This window comes from Symphalangus syndactylus, chromosome 12 (genome assembly GCF_028878055.3).
Source record: "Symphalangus syndactylus isolate Jambi chromosome 12, NHGRI_mSymSyn1-v2.1_pri, whole genome shotgun sequence".
NCBI classification, from domain to species: Eukaryota; Metazoa; Chordata; class Mammalia; order Primates; family Hylobatidae; genus Symphalangus; species Symphalangus syndactylus.
This window is the reverse complement of record NC_072441.2, coordinates 131794223-131815545: the sequence shown is the minus strand read 5'-3', so window position 1 is coordinate 131815545 and position 21323 is coordinate 131794223. Positions and strand designations below refer to the sequence as shown.

Genomic DNA, 21323 nt, shown 5'->3' with positions numbered 1-21323 from the left:
AGTATTTTTTAATGTCTCAGTTTCCATTTTCAATACTGTAATTATTGATGGTTATATCCCACAGAAACAATTTGGGGTCCTTTGTTTTACAAATTTTGGCAAATACATATACCCATGTAACTACAACCACAATTAATAGATAGAACATTTTTCTTACCCCCAAATATTCCTTCTGTAGTTTTGCAGTCAATCCCATCTTCCACATCTTGGCCTCAGGCAACCACTGATCTATTGTTTGGCACTACAGATTAGCTTTGCTTGTGGTAGAATTTCATATAAATGAAAATGACAAATGACCTGCTTTTTTGTATTTGGCTTCCTTTATGTTTCAATGTTTCCTTTTGTGACTATACCACTATTTGATGGATATTTGGGTTGTTTCTAGTTTTTGGATATTATGAATAAAGCTGCTATAATCATTCATATATACGTTTTTTTTTTTTATGGGCATATGTTTTCATTTCTCTTGGGTGTATACCCGGGATTGGTCAGCCCATAAAATCAGTGTCCCACTCTGCTGCCACAGATGGGAATAACTTAGCCATAAATAAATACAAAACAAAACCCAGTTATGTAAAGAAAAATTGAAATTAGAAAAGTGGAGATTCCGTAAACTTCTTTGTTCATCTGGGAGCTAACTTCAGATTACCACTTCAGATTTACCTGTGGGAACCAAGCCGTGACATACATGGATGGTCCACATGAGGTGTACTTCTCTGATGTGACTCACAGGTTAATTCTTTGGACATTTGGTGGAAGACTTCCAAAACTGTTTTAACAGACAGTTTTTTAAAAAAAAGTAAAAACAAAAAATCATGGCTTTCATCCAGATATAAAATGAAAACATTCAAAGATGAAAGAAAAACAGCATATCATCAAAGAAGGAAACAGGCAAATATTACAACCAATTCCATTATCAATTTTTATACAATTAAAAATGGCAAAATGTCAAAAATGACAGTTGAATTAACACTGCACATGTCTGTGTGTTCATCTGTTTAAATGAGCAATAAAGTAAAGGCAAATTCATAAATTATTAAAATATTTACACTTTTCTTTGGCTTTATTTTTACCAAAATTGTTAATTGTAATCAATAATTTCTTATAAATTATATTCTTTTAATAACAATGCCAAATGAAACAGACTTTCTTGAATGACTGTATTTCTTAGATTTTTTTTTTTTTTTGAGACCGAGTGTCGCTCTGTCGCCCAGGCTGGAGTGCAGTGGCACTGCAACCTCCGCCTCCCTGGTTCAAGGAATTCTCATGCCTGAGCCTCCCGAGTAGCTGGGACTACAGACATGGGTGCAGCCACACCTGGCTAATTTTTGTGTTTTTAGTAGAGATGGGGGTTTCACCATATTGGCCAGGCTGGTCTCAAACTCCTGACCTCAAGTGATCCGCCCTGCTTGGTCTCCCAAAGTGCTGGGATTACAGGTGTGAGCCACTGCACTCAGCCTCTTAGATTTTTGTTTTAATATTTACTGGTTTATAGGATATTGCAAAGGATAGAGATGAAGAGATTGATAGGGTGAGTTACTAGGGAAGGGGCAGGGAGCTTCTGTACCCTCCCCGGCCATGCCACTTCAGTAACTTCCATGTGTTCAGCTATACTGAAGCTCACTGAACCCTGTCCTCTTGGGTTTTTATGGAAGCTTCATGAAGTCAGTATTTCTTGCCCCAGGTATAGGATGGGACTCTCTCATGGGAGAGCCTTAAGACCCACAGTCAGAAAGCCTGGGGAACATTAAAGTGAAAGGAGAGTCGGAGGTCAGAGGCCTGCCCCTGAGGCCTAACACAGCCAACATTCTAACAAAAGACTGTAACTAGGGCTATGGGTTATAAGCCAGAAACCGTAGATTAAAACCAGTATATATATCATAACACCACAGGTCACCCCCTAGTTTGTGACCACAGATCTTTTATATCAAAAAATATTTGTATATGCAATCATTAATCATTAGTCCAGTACATCATATTGTATGAATGTCTCCCAGGATGAGGCCATTCAGGTTTGCAGGTTTCCTAAATCTTGTCAAGTTCCAAAAGCAGAATTGGCCTTGGTAAACATACAGCTTCATACCTTCATGCATCTGGAATAATTGAGCTTGAGACAGTATCATCTTTTGTTCTTAGACTCTTTTGGGCTGTTAACATTGAATTTTCCTCAGTAACCCTAACTCATTTATTCACTTCTTTACTTTCAGCTATGGTTTCTCCTTCTTTCCGTTTATACCCCAATTTTTTCACCTTTGAAAGGGACATTAGAATCTCCCTTGTGCTGTTCCAGATTGCAGGCAGCAATACAAGTCTAGGAGTAGGTCTTCCTCAGTCCACTCCCATTCAGATAGGGTAAAGTTATATAGGAGCAGAACTAGTGAGCTGTTTTTACCATCAGGCAGTATAGCTGAATTCACTGTTAGTCCCACTTTTGTTAAATGGGGTGAAAGCACTACTCACCCCAGTAATGTTCTTAGGAATTTTGCCATTAGGTTTAAAAACAGTTACAGTTTTTTCTTAGAAATCATCCCTGATGTTTCAGCACTTGTAGTTGTAACGCTGGTCCTAGGACCACTGCATCAGGTAGGAGAGAAAAAATAAAATTTTTAAAGGTGATTTGGGGAGGAAAGAAAAAACTATAGGCTAGGCGAAGTGGCTCATGCCTGTAATCCTAGAACTTTGGGAGGCCAAGGCAGGAGGATTGCTTGAGCTCAGGAGTTTGAGACCAGCCTGGGCAACATGGCAAAACCTGTCTCTACCAAAAATACAAAAAATTAGCTGGGTGTGGTGGTGCTTGCCTGTGGTCCCAGCTACTCGAGAGGCTGAGGTGGGAGGATCTCTTGAGCCCTGGAAGCGGAGGTTGCAGTAAGCCGTAATCACGCCGCTGCACTCCAGCCTGGGCAACAGAGCAAGACCCTGTCTCAAAAAAACAAACAGGGCCAGGCACAGTGGCTCACACTTGTAATCCCAGCACTTTGGGAGGCCAAGGCAGGCAGATCACCTGAGGTCAGGAGTTCGAGACCAGCCTGGCCAACATATGGTGAAACTCTGTCTCTACTAAAAATACAAAAATATTAGCTGGGCATGGTGGTGCATGCCTGTAGTCCCAGCTACTTGGCAAGCTGAGGTGGGAGAATCGCTTGAACCTGGGAGGCGGAGGTTGCAGGGAGCCAAGATGGCTCCACTGTACTCCAGCCTGGGTTACAGAGTGAGACTCCGTCTCTCAGAAACAAACAAACCAACAAAACCAAAAAAAGAAAAGAAAAAGACAAAATTATAGTAGTTATACAAGTGCACTCCTCCCCTGGTAAGAATTATGTAGTCGTACTAGCATCCTCCCCATCCCCTCTTCCTCAGATCAACCAGAAAAACAGAAAAAGTCCCACCTTAAGTATGAGCACATACGTCCTTATGATCGCCTGTAAGCCAGCCCTTCATGCTTTTTATCTCCCCCTGTTTTAGACAACCAGTGTTTCAATTGCCCATTCTACTTCTCTATCAAACTATTACTCTAAGGAGGATATCTCACTGTGTCCATTGTTGAACATTATGGGCTGTACAGTGTGTTCCTTGGTCTGAAGAAATGATGGTGGGCCATCCAAATCCATGCAATATCTTCTGTTCTGTGTTGTTTTTTTTTTTATGGTACTCTGAGCATTTTTATCTTCCATGGGATAAGCAAAGCCCACTCCAGAGTCAGTGTCTATTCCTGTCAAGACCCCTTTGTAGCTCCCAGGGCTACCAGCATCAGTCTCATTTGCCAGCCATGTTCAGGGCCTTCCTACCAGAGAATCTGCCCCATAGCCATCAGCAATCTCTGTCTCTGTTGCTGAGAAACAGAACAATTCTTTCTGGCATTTTGTACCCGAAAGGGTGCAAAAGGGTCATGTCCAGATTCGGCCCATCTCTGCACTGCTGCATTGCCCCCATACTCACTTTTTTTCAGGGACTGAGTTGGCCACCTCAAGGGAGCACATGGGATGTCTACTTATCGATCCCTGTCGCCTTAATGCATCCCTCCAATCTCCTTAGGGCCATGCTCCATGTGAGCATTCTTTTAACAGGCCAGATTTCCATCGTCCTCTCGCCTGAGTGTATAGCCAAGCCATTGGTTACATCACATGAGGTCAGTAAAGACCCAAACACAGGGGCTTCTACCATTGTTCAATTCTTCCATCAGTCACTGTTAGAAAAATAGAATGCAATTCAGCCCACCAAGCAGATCTGTTTTTACCTTCTTTCATCAGAGGAGTAGTCTTCCAAAGCAGGATGGTTTTCATTTACCTTGGAATTGCCATCCATGAACCAAGCAGCTCTTGGTCAATTTTTTTTAAATTAAATTCTATTTGGAGGAGATTTGCTCTGCTGAAGCAATAGAAATTAGAATTGACCAAAAATATTTTCTGTTCTTTTTTTTTTTTTTTAGATTCAGGGGTATATGTGCAGGATTGTTACATGGATATAATGTGTAATGCTGAGGTTTCGGCTTCTAGTGAACCCATCAGCCAAATAGTGAACATAATACTCACTAGGTAGTTTTTCTATGCTTGCCACACCTCCTCTCCCCTTTTGGAGTCCCCAGTGTCTGTTGTTTCCATCTTTAAGACCACACGTACCCATTGTTTAGCTCTCACTTATAAGTGAGAACTCATGGTATTTCATTTTCTGTTTCTGAGTTATTTCATATAGAATAATGGCCTCCAGCTACATCCACATTGCTACAAAGGACAGGATTTCATTCTATTTATGGCTGCATAGTATTCCATGGTATATATATACCACATTTTCTTTATCCAATCTACTGTTGATGGGCACCTAGGTTGATTTCATGAATTTGTATTGTGAATAGTGCTGCGATAAATGTACCAGTGTAGGTGTCTTTTAGATAAAATAATTTTCTTATGCTATGTCATAAGGCCCAAGAGAAAAAAAAAGAGGTTTACAATTTAAAAAAATAAAATTTTTTTTTAAGATTTCTTTTCCCGGCCCAGCGCAATGGCTCACGCCTGTAATCCCAGCACTTTGGGAGGCCGAGGCAAGTGGATCACAAGGTCAGGAGTTCAAGACCAGCCTGGCCAACATGGTGAAACCCTGTCTCTATTAAAAATACAAAAATTAGCCAGGCGTGGTGGTGTGCACCTTTAGTCCCAGATGCTTGGGAGGCTGAGGCAGAAGAATTGCTTGAACCTGGGAGCCAGTGGTTGCAGTGAGCCGAGATCATGCCACTGCACTCCAGCCTGGGTGACAGAGCGAGACTCTCTCTCTCAAAAAAAAAAAAAACAAAAAGATTTATTTACCCTTGGGTAGATAGCCAGTAGTGGGATTGCTAGATCAAATGGTAGTTCTATTTTTAGTTCTGTGGAAATCACTATACTATTTTCTGTAGGGGTTGAACTAATTTACATTCCCACCAACAGTATATAAGCATTCCCTTTTCTCTGCATCCTCACCAACATCTGTCATTTTCCATTCTGACTGGTATAAGATGGTATCTTATTGTGGTTTAATTTTCATTTCTCTGATGATTAGTGATGTTGGATATTTTTTTCATGAGTTTGTTGGTCGCTTGTCTTCTTTTATGTCTGTTCGTTTCTATTGCCTACTTTTTAGTAGATTTATTTGTTTTTTTCTTATGATTTAAGTTCCTTATAGATTCTGGATATTAGTCCTTTGTTGGATGCATAGTTGGCAGATATTTTCTCCCATTCTATGGGTTGTCTTTTTACTCTGTTGATTGTTTCTTTTGCTGTACAGAAGCTCTTTAATTATGTCTCATTTGTCCATTTTCGTTTTGGTCATATTTGTTTTTGAGGTCTTAGTCATAAATTATTTGCCTAGGCCAATGTCCATAAGAGTTTTTCCTAGGTATTCTTTTAGGGTTTTTATAGTTTCAGGTCTTAAATTTAAATTTTTAATCCATCATGTGTTAATTTTTATATATGGTCAGAGATAGGGGTCCAGTTTCATTCTTCTGCATATGGCTAGCCAATTTTCCCAGCACCATTCATTGAATGGAGTGTCCTTTCCCCATTGATTATTTTGGTCAACTTTGTTGAAGATCAATTCACTGTAGGTGTATGGATTGACTTCTGGGTTCTCTGTTTTATTTCATTGAGCTATGTGTCTGTTTTTGTACCAGTACCATGATGTTTTGGTGATTATAGCCTTGTAGTGTAATTTGAAGTTTAGTAACGTGATGCTTCCAGCTTTGTTATTTTTGCTTATGATTGTTTTTACTATGTGGGCTCTTTTTTGGTTCCATATGAATTTTGGAATAGTTTTTTCTGATTCTGTGAAAAACGACATTGGTAATTTGATTAAAATTGCTTTGGGCAGTGTAGTCATTTTCATGATATTGATTCTTCCTATCCATGATCATGGGATGTTTTTCCATTTGTTTGTGTTGTCTATGATTTCTTTCATCAGTGTTCTTTAGCTCTCCTTGTAGAGGTCTTTCATCTTCTTGGTTAAATGTATTCCTAGGTATTTTATTTTGGTTGTGGCAATTATAAATGGGATTGAGTCCTTGATTTGATTCTGAGCTTGAATGTTGGTGTATAGAAATGCAACTGATTTTGTGCATTAATTTTATATCCTGAAACTTTACTAAAATTGTTTATTGGGTCTAGGAATCATATGGAGTAATGTTTAGGGTTTTCTAGGTATAGGATTATGTTGTCAGTGAACTGATATAATTTGACTAACTCTGTTCCTATTTGGATGCTTTTTATTTTTTTCTCTTGCCTAATTGCTCTGGCTACCACTTCCAGTACTAAGTGGAATAGGAGTAGTGGGAGTGGACATCCTCATGTTGTTCCATTTCTTAGAGGGAATGTTTTCAGTTTTTGCACATTCAGTATGATGCTCTTGGCTGTGAGTTTATCATATATGGTTGTTACTATTTTGAGGTGTCTTCCTTCAATGCCTAATTCATTGAAGGTTTTTAATCATGAAGTGATGTTGGATTTTATCAGATGCTTTTTCTGTGTCTGTTGACATGATCATATGGTTTTTGTTTTTTATTCTGTTTATGTGATGAATCACATTTATTGATTTGTGTATGCTGAACCATCCTTGTGTCCCAGGCATAAAACCACTTGATCATGATCCAGTTATCATCTTGATGTGCTGCTGGATTCAGTTTATTAGTATTTTGTTGAGGATTTTTACATTCATATTCATCAGGGATATTGGCCTGTAGTTTTTTTGTTGTGTTCTTGTCAGATTTTGGTATCAGGATGATGCTGATTTAGTAGAACGAGTTAGGGAAGAATCCCTCGTACTCAATTTTTTTTTTTTTAATAGTTTCAGTAAGATTGTTACAGTTCTTCTTTGTACATCTGGTAGAACTTGGCTGTGAATCCTGGTCCTGGGCTTTTTTTTTGGTTCGTAGATTTTTAAATTACTGATTCAGTTTTATAGCTCATTATTGTTCTGTTCAGGATTTCCATTTCTTCCTGGTTCATTCTTAAGAGTTTGTGTGTTTTGAGGAATTTATTCATTTCTTCTAGGTTTCTCTGGTTTATGCTCATAGAGATGTTATAGTAGTCTCTGAGGAGCTTTTTTGTTTCTGTGATATCAGTTGTAATACCACTTTTGTCATTTCTGATTGTGCTGATTTAAATCTTCTCTTTTCTTGGTTAATCTATCGAGCAGTTTAATAGTTTTGTTTATCCTTTGAAATACCCCACTTTTTGTTTTGTTGCTCCTTTATGTCATATTTTTGGTCTCAATATCATTTAATTCTGCCCTGATCTTTCTTATTTCTTTTCTTCTGCTAGATTTGGGTTTGGCTTGTTTTGGTTCTCTAGTTCCTTTAGCTATGATGTTAGGTTGTTAATTGAGATGTTTCTTTTTGATGTTAAGCATTTAGCACTATAAATTTTTGTCTTTTTTTTTTTTTTTTTGGAGACAGAGTCTTACTCTGTCACCCAGGCCGGATGTAGTGGCGTGATCTCGGCTTACTGCAACCTCTGCCTCCCAGGCTCAAGCGATTCTCCTGCCTCAGCCTCTCGAGTAGCTGGGATTACAGACACTCACCACCACGCCTGGCTAATTTTTGTATTTTTAGTAGAGACAGGGTTTCACCGTGTTGCCCAGGCTGGTCGCAAACTCCTGAGCTCAGGCAGTCCTCCCGCCTTGGCCTCCCAAAGTGCTGGGATTACAGGCGTGAGCCACTGTGCCTGACCTAAACTTTAGTCTTAACACTGCTTTTGTTGTATTCTAGAGGTTTTGGTATGTTGTGTCTCTATTTTTATTTAAAAAAATTTTTTGATTTCTGCCTTAATCTCATTGTTTAAAGTCATTCAGGAGCAAATTGTTTAGTTTCCATGTACTTGTGTGGTTTTGAGAGTTCCGCTTGATATTGATTACTAATTTTATTCCATGAGGTCTGAGAAGATGGTTGATATGATTTTTATTTTTGAAAAATTTATTGAGACTAGCTTTATGACCAAGCATGTGGTCAATTTTAGAGAATATTCTGTGTGCAGATGAGAATGAGTTTAGAAGTGGATTCTTCCTGAATCGAGTCTCCATATGAAAACATAGCCCAGGTGACACCTTGCTTGCAGCTTTAAGAGACCCTAAGCAAGGACCAGCTAAGCTGTGCTTGAATTCCTGAATCAGAAACTGTGAGATAATAAATGTGTATTGTTTTAAGTGGCTAAGTTTTTGCTAATTTGTTATGCAATAGAAAACTAATACATTGTGAAAGCCCACTTTTCCTATTTTCTTGCTTACTTATTTGCTTATTTATTTGTTTAGAGACAGGGTCTCAGTTGGTTAAGCTGGAGTGCAGTGGCACTATCATAGCTCATTGCAACCTTAAACTCCTGGTCTCAAGTGATCCTCCCACCTCAGCCTCCCTAGTAGCTGGGACTATAGGTGTGCGCCACCGCACCCAGCTAATTTTTAATTTTTTTTTTTTTTTGAGATGAAGTCTTACTCTTGTCCCCCAGGCTGGAGTGTGATGGCGTGATCTCAGCTCACTGCAACCTCTGCCTCCCGGGTTCAAGCGATTCTCCTGCCTCAGCCCCCTGAGTAGCTGGGATTACAGGCACCTGCCACCATGCCCAGTTAATTTTTGTATTTTTAGTAGAGGTGTGGTTTTACCATGTTGGCCAGGCTGATCTACAACTCCTGACTTCAGGTGATCCATCTGCCTCGGCCTCCCAAAGTGCTGAGATTACAGGCATGAGCCACCGTGCCCGGCCTTAAATTTTTTTTTAGGCAGGGTCTGGCTATGTTGCCCAGGCTGGGGTGCATTGGTGCAATCACAGCTCACTGCAGCCTTGAACTGGGCTCAAGTAGTACTCCTACCTCAGCCCCCAAGAGTAGCTGGGACTGTAGACACATGCCACCACACCCAGCTAATTTTTGTATTTTTTGTAGAGATGGGATTTTGCCATATTGCCCAAGCTGGTCTCAAGCTCCTGAGTTCAAGTGATCCACCCTGCTTGGCCTCCCAGAGTGCTAGGATTACAGGCATGAGCCACCACACCCAACCCAGACTGTCATTTTCTTGCTTTTAGTTTTTGTGCATTTTATTGCAATGTCACTTTTTTTGAGAGAGAGGCCTTGCTCTGTTGCCCAGGCTGGAGTGTAGTGGTGTGATCATGGCTCACTGCAACCTCAGCCTCCCGGGTTCAAGTGAGTCCCCCACCTCAGACTCTAGAGTAGCTGGGACCACAGGGACATGCCATCATGCCTGGCTAATTTTTTTTAACTTTTTTATAAGTAGGGGATCTCCCTATGTTGCTCATCTTGGTCTCAAACTCCTGAGCTCAGGTGATCCTCCTGCCTCGGCCTCCCAAAGTTCTGGGATTGTAGGTGTGAGCCAATGCACCTGGTCACAAAGTTACTTTTGTTGTAGTATCTGGTACATGAAAACTCTTTTGACTAAAATATGTTTAATCTTTTTTTTTTTTTTTTTTTTTTTGAGGCAGAGTCTTGCTGTGTTGCTCAGGCTGGAATGCAGTGGCACCATCTCGGCTCACTGAAACCTCCACCTCCCAGGTTCAAGTGATTCCCCTGCCTCAGTATCCCAAGTAGCTGGGACTACAGGCATGCGCCACCGCATCTGGCTAATTTTTTTGTATTTTTAGTAGAGACTGGGTTTCACCATGTTTGTCAGGCTGGTCTCGAACTCCTGACCTCAAATGATCTGCCCGCCTTGGCCTCCCAAAGTGCTGGGATTACAGACGCGTTTAATCTTTTAAAAAATGAAAGAGCTGGCTGTGCGCGGTGGCTCATGCCTGTAATCTCAGCACTTTGGGAGGCCAAGGCGGCGGAACACGAGGTCAGGAGATCGAGACCATCCTGACTAACATGGTGAAACCTCATCTCTATTAAAAACACAAAAAATTAGCTGGGCATGGTGGCGGGCACCTGTAGTCCCAGCTACTCAGGAGGCTGAGGCAGGAGAATGGCGTGAACCCAGGAGGCAGAGCTTGCAGTGAGCTGAGATGGCGCCACTGCACTCCAGCCTGGGCAACAGAGCAAGACTCTGTATCAAAAAAAAAAAAAAAAGCCAAACTTAGATTTAGGATACTACCCCATCAAATGGTAACTGGTAAGCGTATGTTTAAGTTTCTAAAAAATTGCCACATAATTTTCCAAAATGTTTATACTGTTGTACTTTCCTACTAGGGATGTTGAGGGTTCCAGTTGGCCCACTTCCACATCAAAACTTGTTATGATCAGATTTGAGCCATTTTACTGAGTGTATACTGGTATATCATTGTGGTTTTGACTTACATTTCCCAGATGAATAATGATGTTGAATATGTTTTTCATGTCCTTATTTGCAATTTGTGAATCTTTTGTGAAAATGTGTTCAGATATTTTGCTTATTTTGAAAAAATGAATAAAAAAGTATTGAGTTGTACAAGTTATTTATATATTTCAGATGCAGATATTTTGTCAGATATATATAGTCATGCAATACCATGCAATGTTTTGGTCAACAACAGACTGCATAGACACTGGTGGTCCCATAAAATTATAAAGGAGCTGAAAGTGACATCTTGGATGATCCTGACCCTGTGTACACCTAGGCTAAAGTGTATGTTTGTGTCTTTATTTTTGGCAAAAACATTTAAAAAGAAATAATAAATTTAAAATTTAAAAATAAAAAACAGCCTATAGACTGCAGATATAGAGAACAAAGATATTTTTGTAGAGCAATATAATGTGTGTTTTAAGAGTAAAGTTAAAAATTAAAGAATTTAAGGTGAAAATGTTACAGTAAGCTAAGATTAATTTATTGTTAAAGAAAAAAAATGTAGCCTAAGTGTACAATGTTTATATAGTGTTATTATTATATAATGTTGTATATATTATTGTTATTATATAATTATATTATTATACGTTATTTTATATGATATAATATATAATTATATAAGTTTGTAACATATAATTATATTACCATATGTTTATATAATGTTATTATACAATATTAAATAGTGTAGCCTAAGTGTACAATGTTTCTATAAAGTCTACAGTAGTAGACAGTAATGTCCTAGACCTTTACATTTACTCACCACTCACTCAGTCACCCAGAGCAAGTTCTAGTCATGCAAACCCCACTCATGGTAAGTGCCCTGTACAAGTGTACCATTTCTATCTTTTATATGTATTTTTACTGTACCTTTTTTATGTTTAAATGCACAAATACTTACCATTGTGTTACAGTTGCTTACAGTATTCAATGCAGTAACATGCTATACAGGTTTGCAGCCTGGAGGCAATCTATAGGCTATACAATACCATATAGCCTATGTGTGTGGTAGGCCATACCATCTAGGTTCATGTAAGTATACTCCATGATGTTCACATAATGATGAAGTCGCCTAACAATGCATTTCTCAGAAGGTATCTCTGTTGTTAAGTGATGCATCACTGTATATATTGTGACTTATTTTTCTCCAGCTTGCCTTTTCCTTTTTGGAAGGATGTCTTTCAAAGAGCAGAAGGTCTTAATTTTGGTGTTCTTTACTTTGTGAGTTTTTTTTTTTTTTTTTTTTTTTTTTTTTTTTTTTTTTTTTTTTGAGACGGAGTCTCGCTCTGTCGCCCAGGCTAGAGTGCAGTGGCGCAATCTCGGCTCACTGCAAGCTCCGCCTCCCGGGTTCACGCCATTCTCCTGCCTCAGCCTCTCCGAGTAGCTGGGACTACAGGCGCCCGCCACCGCGCCCGGCTAATTTTTTGTATTTTTAGTAGAGACGGGGTTTCACCGTGGTCTCGATCTCCTGACCTCGTGATCCGCCCGCCTCGGCCTCCCAAAGTGCTGGGATTACAAGCGTGAGCCACCGCGCCCGGCCTACTTTGTGAGTTTTTATAGTTAGTACTCACTCATATTCTGTCCAAGAAATCTGTGCCCATCCCAAGATCATGAAGATTTTCTCCAATATTTTCTTCTAGAAGTTTGTAATTTTAGCTTTTATGTGTGAATCTTAACTCCTTTTAAATTAATTTCTTTAAAGTCTTAAAAATTGTGGCCCCTTCCCTTCCCTTCCCTTCCCTTCCCTTCCCTTCCCTTCCCTTCGTCCGTCCTTCCTTCCTTCCTTCCTTCCTTCCTTCCTTCCTTCCTTCCTTCCTTCCTTCCTTTCTTTCTTTCTTTCTTTCTTTCTTTTTTCTTTCTTTCCCTCTCTGGCCCAGGCTACAATCTACTCGGCTTGCTGCTGCCCGCGCCGCGGACTGCCTGGGTCTGCCGGCGCGCGCCACCGCTGCCTGCCTTGTCTCCTTTGGATGCAGGCACGCGTTCGCCATCTTGGCCACGCTGCTCGCCAGCTCCTGACGCCGAGTGCTCTGCCCGCCTCAGCCTCCCGAGGTACTGGGACTACAGACAGAGTCTCGCTCACCCAGTGCTCGGTGTTGCCCGGGCTGGAGTACGGTGGCGTGGTCTGGCCTCGCGGCAGCCTCTAACCCCCGGCCACCTGCCTTGGCCTGCCAGGGTGCTGGGATTGCAGCCCCTGCCCGGCCCCCGCCCCATCTGGAAGGTGGGGAGCGCCTCTGCCCGGCCGCCCCGTCTGGGAGGTGAGGAGCGCCTCTGCCCGGCCGCCCCGTCTGGGAAGTGAGGAGCGCCTCTGCCCGGCCACCCACCGTCTGGGAAGTGAGGAGCGCCTCTGCCCGGCCACCCACCGTCTGGGAAGTGAGGAGCGCCTCTGCCCGGCCACCCACCGTCTGGGAAGTGAGGAGCGCCTCTGCCCGGCCACCCACCGTCTGGGAAGTGAGGAGCGCCTCTGCCCGGCCACCCACCGTCTGGGAAGTGAGGAGCGCCTCTGCCCGGCCGCCCCGTCTGGGAAGTGAGGAGCGCCTCTGCCCGGCCACCCATCGTCTGGGAAGTGAGGAGCGCCTCTGCCCGGCCACCCATCGTCTGGGAAGTGAGGAGCGCCTCTGCCCGGCCTCCCATCGTCTGGGAGGTGAGGAGCGCCTCTGCCCAGCCGCCCCGCCCGGGAGGAAGTGAGGAGCGCCTCTGCCCGGCCGCCCCGTCCGGGAAGAAGTGAGGAGCGCCTCTGCCCGGCCGCCCCGTCCGGGAAGAAGTGAGGAGCGCCTCTGCCCGGCCGCCCCGTCCGGGAAGAAGTGAGGAGTGCCTCTGCCCGGCCGCCCCCGTCTGGGAAGAAGTGAGGAGCGCCTCTGCCCGGCCGCCCCGTCTGGGAAGTGAGGAGCGCCTCTGCCCAGCCGCCCCGTCCGGGAAGAAATGAGGAGCACCTCTGCCCGGGCGCCCCGTCCGGGAAGAAGTGAGGAGCGCCTCTGCCCAGCCGCCCCATCCGGGAAGAAGTGAGGAGCGCCTCTGCCCGGCCACCCATCGTCTGGGAAGTGAGGTGCACCTCTGCCCGGCCACCCACCGTCTGGGAAGTGAGGAGCGCCTCTGCCCGGCTGCCCCGTCTGGGAAGTGAGGAGCGCCTCTGCCCGGCCGCCCCGTCTGGGAAGTGAGGAGTGCCTCTGCCCGGCCGCCCCGTCTGGGAAGTGAGCAGCGCCTCTGCCCGGCCACCCTGTCCGGGAAGAAGTGAGGAGCGCCTCTGCCCGGCCGCCCCATCCGGGAAGAAGTGAGGAGCGCCTCTGCCCGGCCGCCCCGTCCGGGAAGAAGTGAGGAGCGCCTCTGCCCGGCCGCCCCGTCCGGGAAGAAGTGAGGAGCGCCTCTGCCCGGGCGCCCCGTCCGGGAAGAAGTGAGGAGCGCCTCTGCCCGGCCGCTCTGTCCGGGAAGAAGTGAGGAGCGCCTCTGCCCGGCCGCCCCGTCTGGGAAGTGAGGAGCGCCTCTGCCCGGCCGCCCCGTCCGGGAAGAAATGAGGAGTGCCTCTGCCCGGCCACCCACCGTCTGGGAAGTGAGGAGCGCCTCTGCCCGGCCACCCACCGTCTGGGAAGTGAGGAGCGCCTCTGCCCGGCCACCCACCGTCTGGGAAGTGAGGAGCGCCTCTGCCCGGCCACCCACCGTCTGGGAAGTGAGGAGCGCCTCTGCCCGGCCACCCACCGTCTGGGAAGTGAGGAGCGCCTCTGCCCGGCCACCCACCGTCTGGGAAGTGAGGAGCGCCTCTGCCCGGCCACCCACCGTCTGGGAAGTGAGGAGCGCCTCTGCCCGGCCACCCACCGTCTGGGAAGTGAGGAGCGCCTCTGCCCGGCCACCCACCGTCTGGGAAGTGAGCGCCTCTGCCCGGCCGCCCCGTCTGGGAAGTGAGGAGCGCCTCTGCCCGGCCACCCATCGTCTGGGAAGTGAGGAGCGCCTCTGCCCGGCCACCCTGTCTGGGAAGTGAGGAGCGCCTCTGCCCGGCCGCCCCGTCTGGGAAGTGAGGAGCGCCTCTGCCCGGCCACCCATCGTCTGGGAAGTGAGGAGCGCCTCTGCCCGGCCTCCCATCGTCTGGGAGGTGAGGAGCGCCTCTGCCCGGCCGCCCCGTCCGGGAGGAAGTGAGGAGCGCCTCTGCCCGGCCGCCCCGTCTGGGAAGTGAGGAGCGCCTCTGCCCGGCCACCCATCGTCTGGGAAGTGAGGAGCGCCTCTGCCCGGCCACCCATCGTCTGGGAAGTGAGGAGCGCCTCTGCCCGGCCACCCTGTCTGGGAAGTGAGGAGCGCCTCTGCCCGGCCGCCCCGTCTGAGAAGTGAGGAGCGCCTCTGCCCGGCCTCCCATCGTCTGGGAGGTGAGGAGCGCCTCTGCCCGGCCGCCCCGTCCGGGAAGAAGTGAGGAGCGCCTCTGCCCAGCCGCCCCGTCCGGGAAGAAGTGAGGAGCGCCTCTGCCCGGCCGCCCCATCCGGGAAGAAGTGAGGAGCGCCTCTGCCCGGCCGCCCCGTCCGGGAAGAAGTGAGGAGCGCCTCTGCCCGGCCGCCCCGTCTGGGAAGTGAGGAGCGCCTCTGCCCGGCCGCCCCGTCCGGGAAGAAGTGAGGAGCGCCTCTGCCCGGCCGCCCCGTCCGGGAAGAAGTGAGGAGCGCCTCTGCCCAGCCGCCCCATCCGGAAGAAGTGAGGAGCGCCTCTGCCCGGCCACCCATCGTCTGGGAAGTGAGGTGCACCTCTGCCCGGCCACCCACCGTCTGGGAAGTGAGGAGCGCCTCTGCCCGGCTGCCCCGTCTGGGAAGTGAGGAGCGCCTCTGCCCGGCCGCCCCGTCTGGGAAGTGAGGAGTGCCTCTGCCCGGCCGCCCCGTCTGGGAAGTGAGCAGCGCCTCTGCCCGGCCACCCTGTCCGGGAAGAAGTGAGGAGCGCCTCTGCCCGGCCGCCCCATCCGGGAAGAAGTGAGGAGCGCCTCTGCCCGGCCGCCCCGTCCGGGAAGAAGTGAGGAGCGCCTCTGCCCGGCCGCCCCGTCCGGGAAGAAGTGAGGAGCGCCTCTGCCCGGGCGCCCCGTCCGGGAAGAAGTGAGGAGCGCCTCTGCCCGGCCGCTCTGTCCGGGAAGAAGTGAGGAGCACCTCTGCCCGGCCGCCCCGTCTGGGAAGTGAGGAGCGCCTCTGCCCGGCCGCCCCGTCCGGGAAGAAATGAGGAGTGCCTCTGCCCGGCCACCCACCGTCTGGGAAGTGAGGAGCGCCTCTGCCCGGCCACCCACCGTCTGGGAAGTGAGGAGCGCCTCTGCCCGGCCACCCACCGTCTGGGAAGTGAGGAGCGCCTCTGCCCGGCCACCCACCGTCTGGGAAGTGAGGAGCGCCTCTGCCCGGCCACCCACCGTCTGGGAAGTGAGGAGCGCCTCTGCCCGGCCACCCACCGTCTGGGAAGTGAGGAGCGCCTCTGCCCGGCCACCCACCGTCTGGGAAGTGAGGAGCGCCTCTGCCCGGCCACCCACCGTCTGGGAAGTGAGCGCCTCTGCCCGGCCGCCCCGTCTGGGAAGTGAGGAGCGCCTCTGCCCGGCCACCCATCGTCTGGGAAGTGAGGAGCGCCTCTGCCCGGCCACCCTGTCTGGGAAGTGAGGAGCGCCTCTGCCCGGCCGCCCCGTCTGGGAAGTGAGGAGCGCCTCTGCCCGGCCACCCATCGTCTGGGAAGTGAGGAGCGCCTCTGCCCGGCCTCCCATCGTCTGGGAGGTGAGGAGCGCCTCTGCCCGGCCGCCCCGTCCGGGAGGAAGTGAGGAGCGCCTCTGCCCGGCCGCCCCGTCTGGGAAGTGAGGAGCGCCTCTGCCCGGCCACCCATCGTCTGGGAAGTGAGGAGCGCCTCTGCCCGGCCACCCATCGTCTGGGAAGTGAGGAGCGCCTCTGCCCGGCCACCCTGTCTGGGAAGTGAGGAGCGCCTCTGCCCGGCCGCCCCGTCTGAGAAGTGAGGAGCGCCTCTGCCCGGCCTCCCATCGTCTGGGAGGTGAGGAGCGCCTCTGCCCGGCCGCCCCGTCCGGGAAGAAGTGAGGAGCGCCTCTGCCCAGCCGCCCCGTCCGGGAAGAAGTGAGGAGCGCCTCTGCCCGGCCGCCCCATCCGGGAAGAAGTGAGGAGCGCCTCTGCCCGGCCGCCCCGTCCGGGAAGAAGTGAGGAGCGCCTCTGCCCGGCCGCCCCGTCTGGGAAGTGAGGAGCGCCTCTGCCCGGCCGCCCCGTCCGGGAAGAAGTGAGGAGCGCCTCTGCCCGGCCGCCCCGTCCGGGAAGAAGTGAGGAGCGCCTCTGCCCGGCCGCCCCGTCGGGAAGAAGTGAGGAGCGCCTCTGCCCGGCCGCCCCGTCTGGGAGGTGAGGAGCGCCTCTGCCCGGCCACCCATCGTCTGGGAGGTGAGGAGCGCCTCTGCCCGGCCACCCATCGTCTGGGAGATGAGGAGCGCCTCTGCCCGGCCACCCATCGTCTGGAAAGTGAGGAGCGCCTCTGCCCGGCTGCCCCATCTGGGAAGTGAGGAGTGCCTCTGCCCGGCCACCCATTGTCTGGGAGGTGAGGAGCGCCTCTACCCGGCCACCCATTGTCTGGGAAGTGGGGAGCGCCTCTGCCCGACCACCCATCGTCTGGGAAGTGAGGAGCGCCTCTGCCCGGCCACCTATCGTCTGGGAAGAAGTGAGGAGCGTCTCTGCCTGGCCGCCCCGTCTGGGAAGTGAGGAGCGCCTCTGCCCGGCCGCCCCGTGTCTGGGTAGAAGTGAGGAGCTCCTCTGCCTGGCCGCTCCGTCTGGGAGGTCTACCACGGAGGCCAGAAGCAATGTGGGGGCTGGACGTGGTGGCTCACGCCTGTGGTCCCGGCACTCTGGGGGGCGAGGCGGGTTGATCACTTCGGGCTAGGAGTTCGAGACCAGTCTGGCCAACTTGGCGAAACATGAAGAATACAACAGACAAACCAACCAACCAACTCAGTGACAACAAAACAGGTCTACCCTGGAGTCATACTCTAATTTTTTCTATTTTCCTCCCTTTCTGATCCTTTATCCCACTTTCTTTTTCTTCCTCTTCCTTCTCCCTCTTCTTTGTCAAATAGAGGACTGAGTTATTATCACTGATCCATATAAAGTCCCTCTCTCATTTATTTTAACTCCCACCCCCATTTCTATTCCCCGACTTCCCATGTGCAACCTTCCTAATATGTTTGATACGCATCTTTTTGTTTGTATGTATTTTTAGAAAATGTTTATTGTTTTTTTTTGTATGCAAAAAAATTAAAAAAAAAAATCAAAGGTTTTAGAGTAAAAAAAAAAAAAATAAAAAAAATAAAATCTTTTTTTGGGACAGGTGTGGTGGCTCACACCTGTAATCAGCACTTTGGGAGGCCAAGACAGATGAATCACCTGAGGTCAGGAGATCAAGACCACCAGCCTGGCCAATATGGTGAAACCCACCCCCACCGTCTCTACTAAAAATACAAAAATTAGCCAGGTGTGGTGGCACACACCTGTAATCCCAGCTACTCGGGAGGCTGAGGAAGGGGAATCGCTCAAACCCAGTAGGTGGAGGTTGCAGTGAGCTGAGATCGCACCATTGCACTCTAGCCTGGGCAACAGAACAAGACTCCCTCTCAAAAAATAAAAATAAAAATAATAAAAATAAAAATAAATAAAACCTTTTTTTTTTTAGCATTCTTAAAAAAAAAAAAATTGTGGCAAGGTATATGTAACAAAATTTGCCATTTTAACTTTTTTTAACTTTTTTTTTTTTTTTTTTTTTGAGACAGAGTCTCGCTCTTATCACCCAGGCTGTGCAGTGGTGCGATCTCAGCTCATTGCAGCCACTGCCTCCCAAATTCAAGCAATTCTTGTGCCTCAGTCTCCGGCATTTTAACCATTTTTAAGTGTACAATGTAATGACATTAACTGTATTCACAATGTCATGCAACTGTTGTCACCATCTATTTCTAAAACTTTTCCATGGTCCCAGGTAGAAACTTGGTGCCCATTAAGCAGTAGCACCCTTCTTCCCTTCCCCCAGGCTTTGGCAGTCTCTGTTCTACTTTTTCTATGCATTTGCCTCTTCTTAATACTTCATATCAACGGAATCATATAATATTGTTCATTTGTGTCTGGCTTATGTCACTTAGCATAATGCACATCTATATTAAAGTCAGTTTTGTTAAGTTATTTTTTGAACTTTTTGTCTATTTTAAATAGGTTATAGAATGTATTGGCATAAATTGTTCCTGCTATTCTCTTATTATTCTTTTAATGTCTTTAGATTTGTTGTGATAACTCATCTTTTATTTCTGATAGTGATGATTTATGTTTTCTCTCCTTTTCTTCTTGATGTCTATTACTGTGGTTTTATTAATTTTATTAATATTTTCAAAGAACCAATTTTTGGTTTTGTTAATTTTTTCTATTTTCTGTTCCTAATTTCTGCTTTCTTTTCTTTATTGTATTTTGAATTTAATTTACTTTTAAGTTTTTTTAATTGTTTTTTATTATACTTTAAGTTCTGGGATACATGTGCAGAACGTGCAGGTTTGTTACATAGGTATACACATGCCATGGTGGTTTGCTGCACCCATCAACCCATAATCTACATTAGGTATTTCTCTCAATGCTATCCCTCCCTGGACTTTTTAAAGTTTTTAATGCAGAGGTATGGATTAGTGATTTCAGGTCTTCCTTTTTTGATATAAGCATTTAAAGCTATATATGTGCCTCTAAGCACTCCTTTAACTGTATTCTGTAATTTGGTATGTGTGTCTTTATTATAGTGTAATTCAAAATATTTTCTAATTTTCTTTGTCATTTCATCTTTGACCAATAGATTATTTAGAAATATGTGGTTTCGTTTCCAAATATTGGAGGATTTTATATTTTATTGTAGTTGATTTCTAATTTAATTCTGTTGTGGTTAGGCAGCATAATTTAGGGAATTTCAATATTTTGAAATTTCTTGATACTTTTTTTATGGCCTAGCATGTGGTCTTTCTTGGTGAATGTGCAATGTCTGCTTGATTAGCTTCCCTGAACTCTAGCCCATGCCTCCTCAGCTTAGTGGAACTACTGTGCTCTGCTTGAACTTAGCTGTCTGTGCCCTTGTAAGAAAATTGCTCCCAGGCAGCTGAGGAGGGAGCAGCCTGACTTTTGAGTTTCCCTTCTTTCTGGGTTTTCATTCTTGCATTATATGTGTCCCAGTGCCTGAAAACTATGACATCGTATATTTTGTCTATTCTTACGGTGATTTCTAGTAGAATGGCTAGTTCTCTTTCGGTAATGTCATAGTTATAGGTGGAAGTTTGCCAATCTTTAGGTCCCTGCCTAAAATCGAAAGTTTTTTTCTTTAGTTCTCACTGAAGACAAAGCCTGTACTTTTTACATCAAATGTAAAGCTATGAAATTATCATTTATTTCTAGTTTCTTGTTTTCTTCTTTAGGTAACTCGACAGTATGTAAAGTTTATTGTTTAACATGACTTTTGTCCCTGTTATAATCTATAGAACTGAATAATATTTACTTAAAAAAAGTTAGGTATCTTTTTCTCACTTTATTACCAGTTAAATAAATAATTTCACTTAAGGCTTTATCATAGGCAGTGACTGTTTTATCATTTTAAAAATCTATCTTATATGTGCAGCCATTTTAGCGTTACTTTTCAAAATCATTTATGTTAAACCTACAAATTTTCCATTGTTTTCTGTGACTATTTTTAAACCATCAGAGGAGAGGGGAATCTGGCTAAATATTGTATATATAATATTACTGTTTTAAGAACAATCACACCATTATTCTATATTTTCTTTTTTTTTTTTCCTTCTTTTTGGAGACGGAGTCTGGCTCTGTCGCCAGGCTGGAGTGCAGTGGCGTGATCAATTCATTGCAACCTCCCGCTTCTGGGTTCAAGCGATTCTTCTACCTCAGCCTGCCCAGTGGCTAGGACTACAGGCATGCGCTCCCATGCCCAGCTAATTTTTGTATTTTTAGTAGAGATGGGGGTTTCACCATGTTGACCAGGATGGTCTCGATCTCTTGACCTTGTGATCCGCCCATCTTTGCCTCCCAAAGTGCTGGGATTACAGGCATGAGCCACCCCACCTGGCCCTTTCTTTTCTTTTTTGAAGACAGTCTCGCTCTGTTGCCCAGGCTGGAGTGCAGTGGTGCCGTCTCGGCTCCCTGCAACCTCTGCCTCCCGGGTTCAAGCGATTCTCCTGCCTCAGCCAGGCTGGTCTGGAATTCCTGGGCTCAAGAGATCTGCCTGCCTGGGCCTCCCAAAGTGCTGGGATTACAGGCATGAGCCACCGTGCCCAGCTACTTGTCTTTTTTGAATACTCTGGTTTATTTTCTGTGTTTTCAATCTTCAGTGATAGTAATTGTGTAAGTACTTTTTTTTTTTTTTTTTTTTTTTGAGACGGAGTCTTGCTCTGTCGCCCAGGCTGGAGTGCAGTGGCACAATCTCGGCTCACTGCAAGCTCCGCCTCCTGGGTTCACGCCATTCTCCTGCCTCAGCCTCTCCGAGTAGCTGGGACTACAGGCGCCCGCCACCACGCCCGGCTAATTTTTTGTATTTTTAG

At 46.9% G+C, this 21323-nt stretch overlaps 1 protein-coding gene and 1 long non-coding RNA gene across 13 annotated transcripts in view; one reads left to right on the top strand and one right to left on the bottom strand.

The window, feature by feature from the left end:
• Positions 1-233, bottom strand: part of LOC129469120 (uncharacterized) — a 32239-nt gene extending 32006 nt beyond the window's left edge. Inside the window, exon 1 of the long non-coding RNA XR_008652910.2 lies at positions 158-233. This is a non-coding gene — a long non-coding RNA (uncharacterized lncRNA). The remainder of the gene's footprint in view (positions 1-157) is intronic.
• The window catches only part of MAST2 (microtubule associated serine/threonine kinase 2), a 239566-nt gene that overhangs the window by 95716 nt on the left and 122527 nt on the right, over positions 1-21323 (top strand). The window lies entirely within an intron of this gene.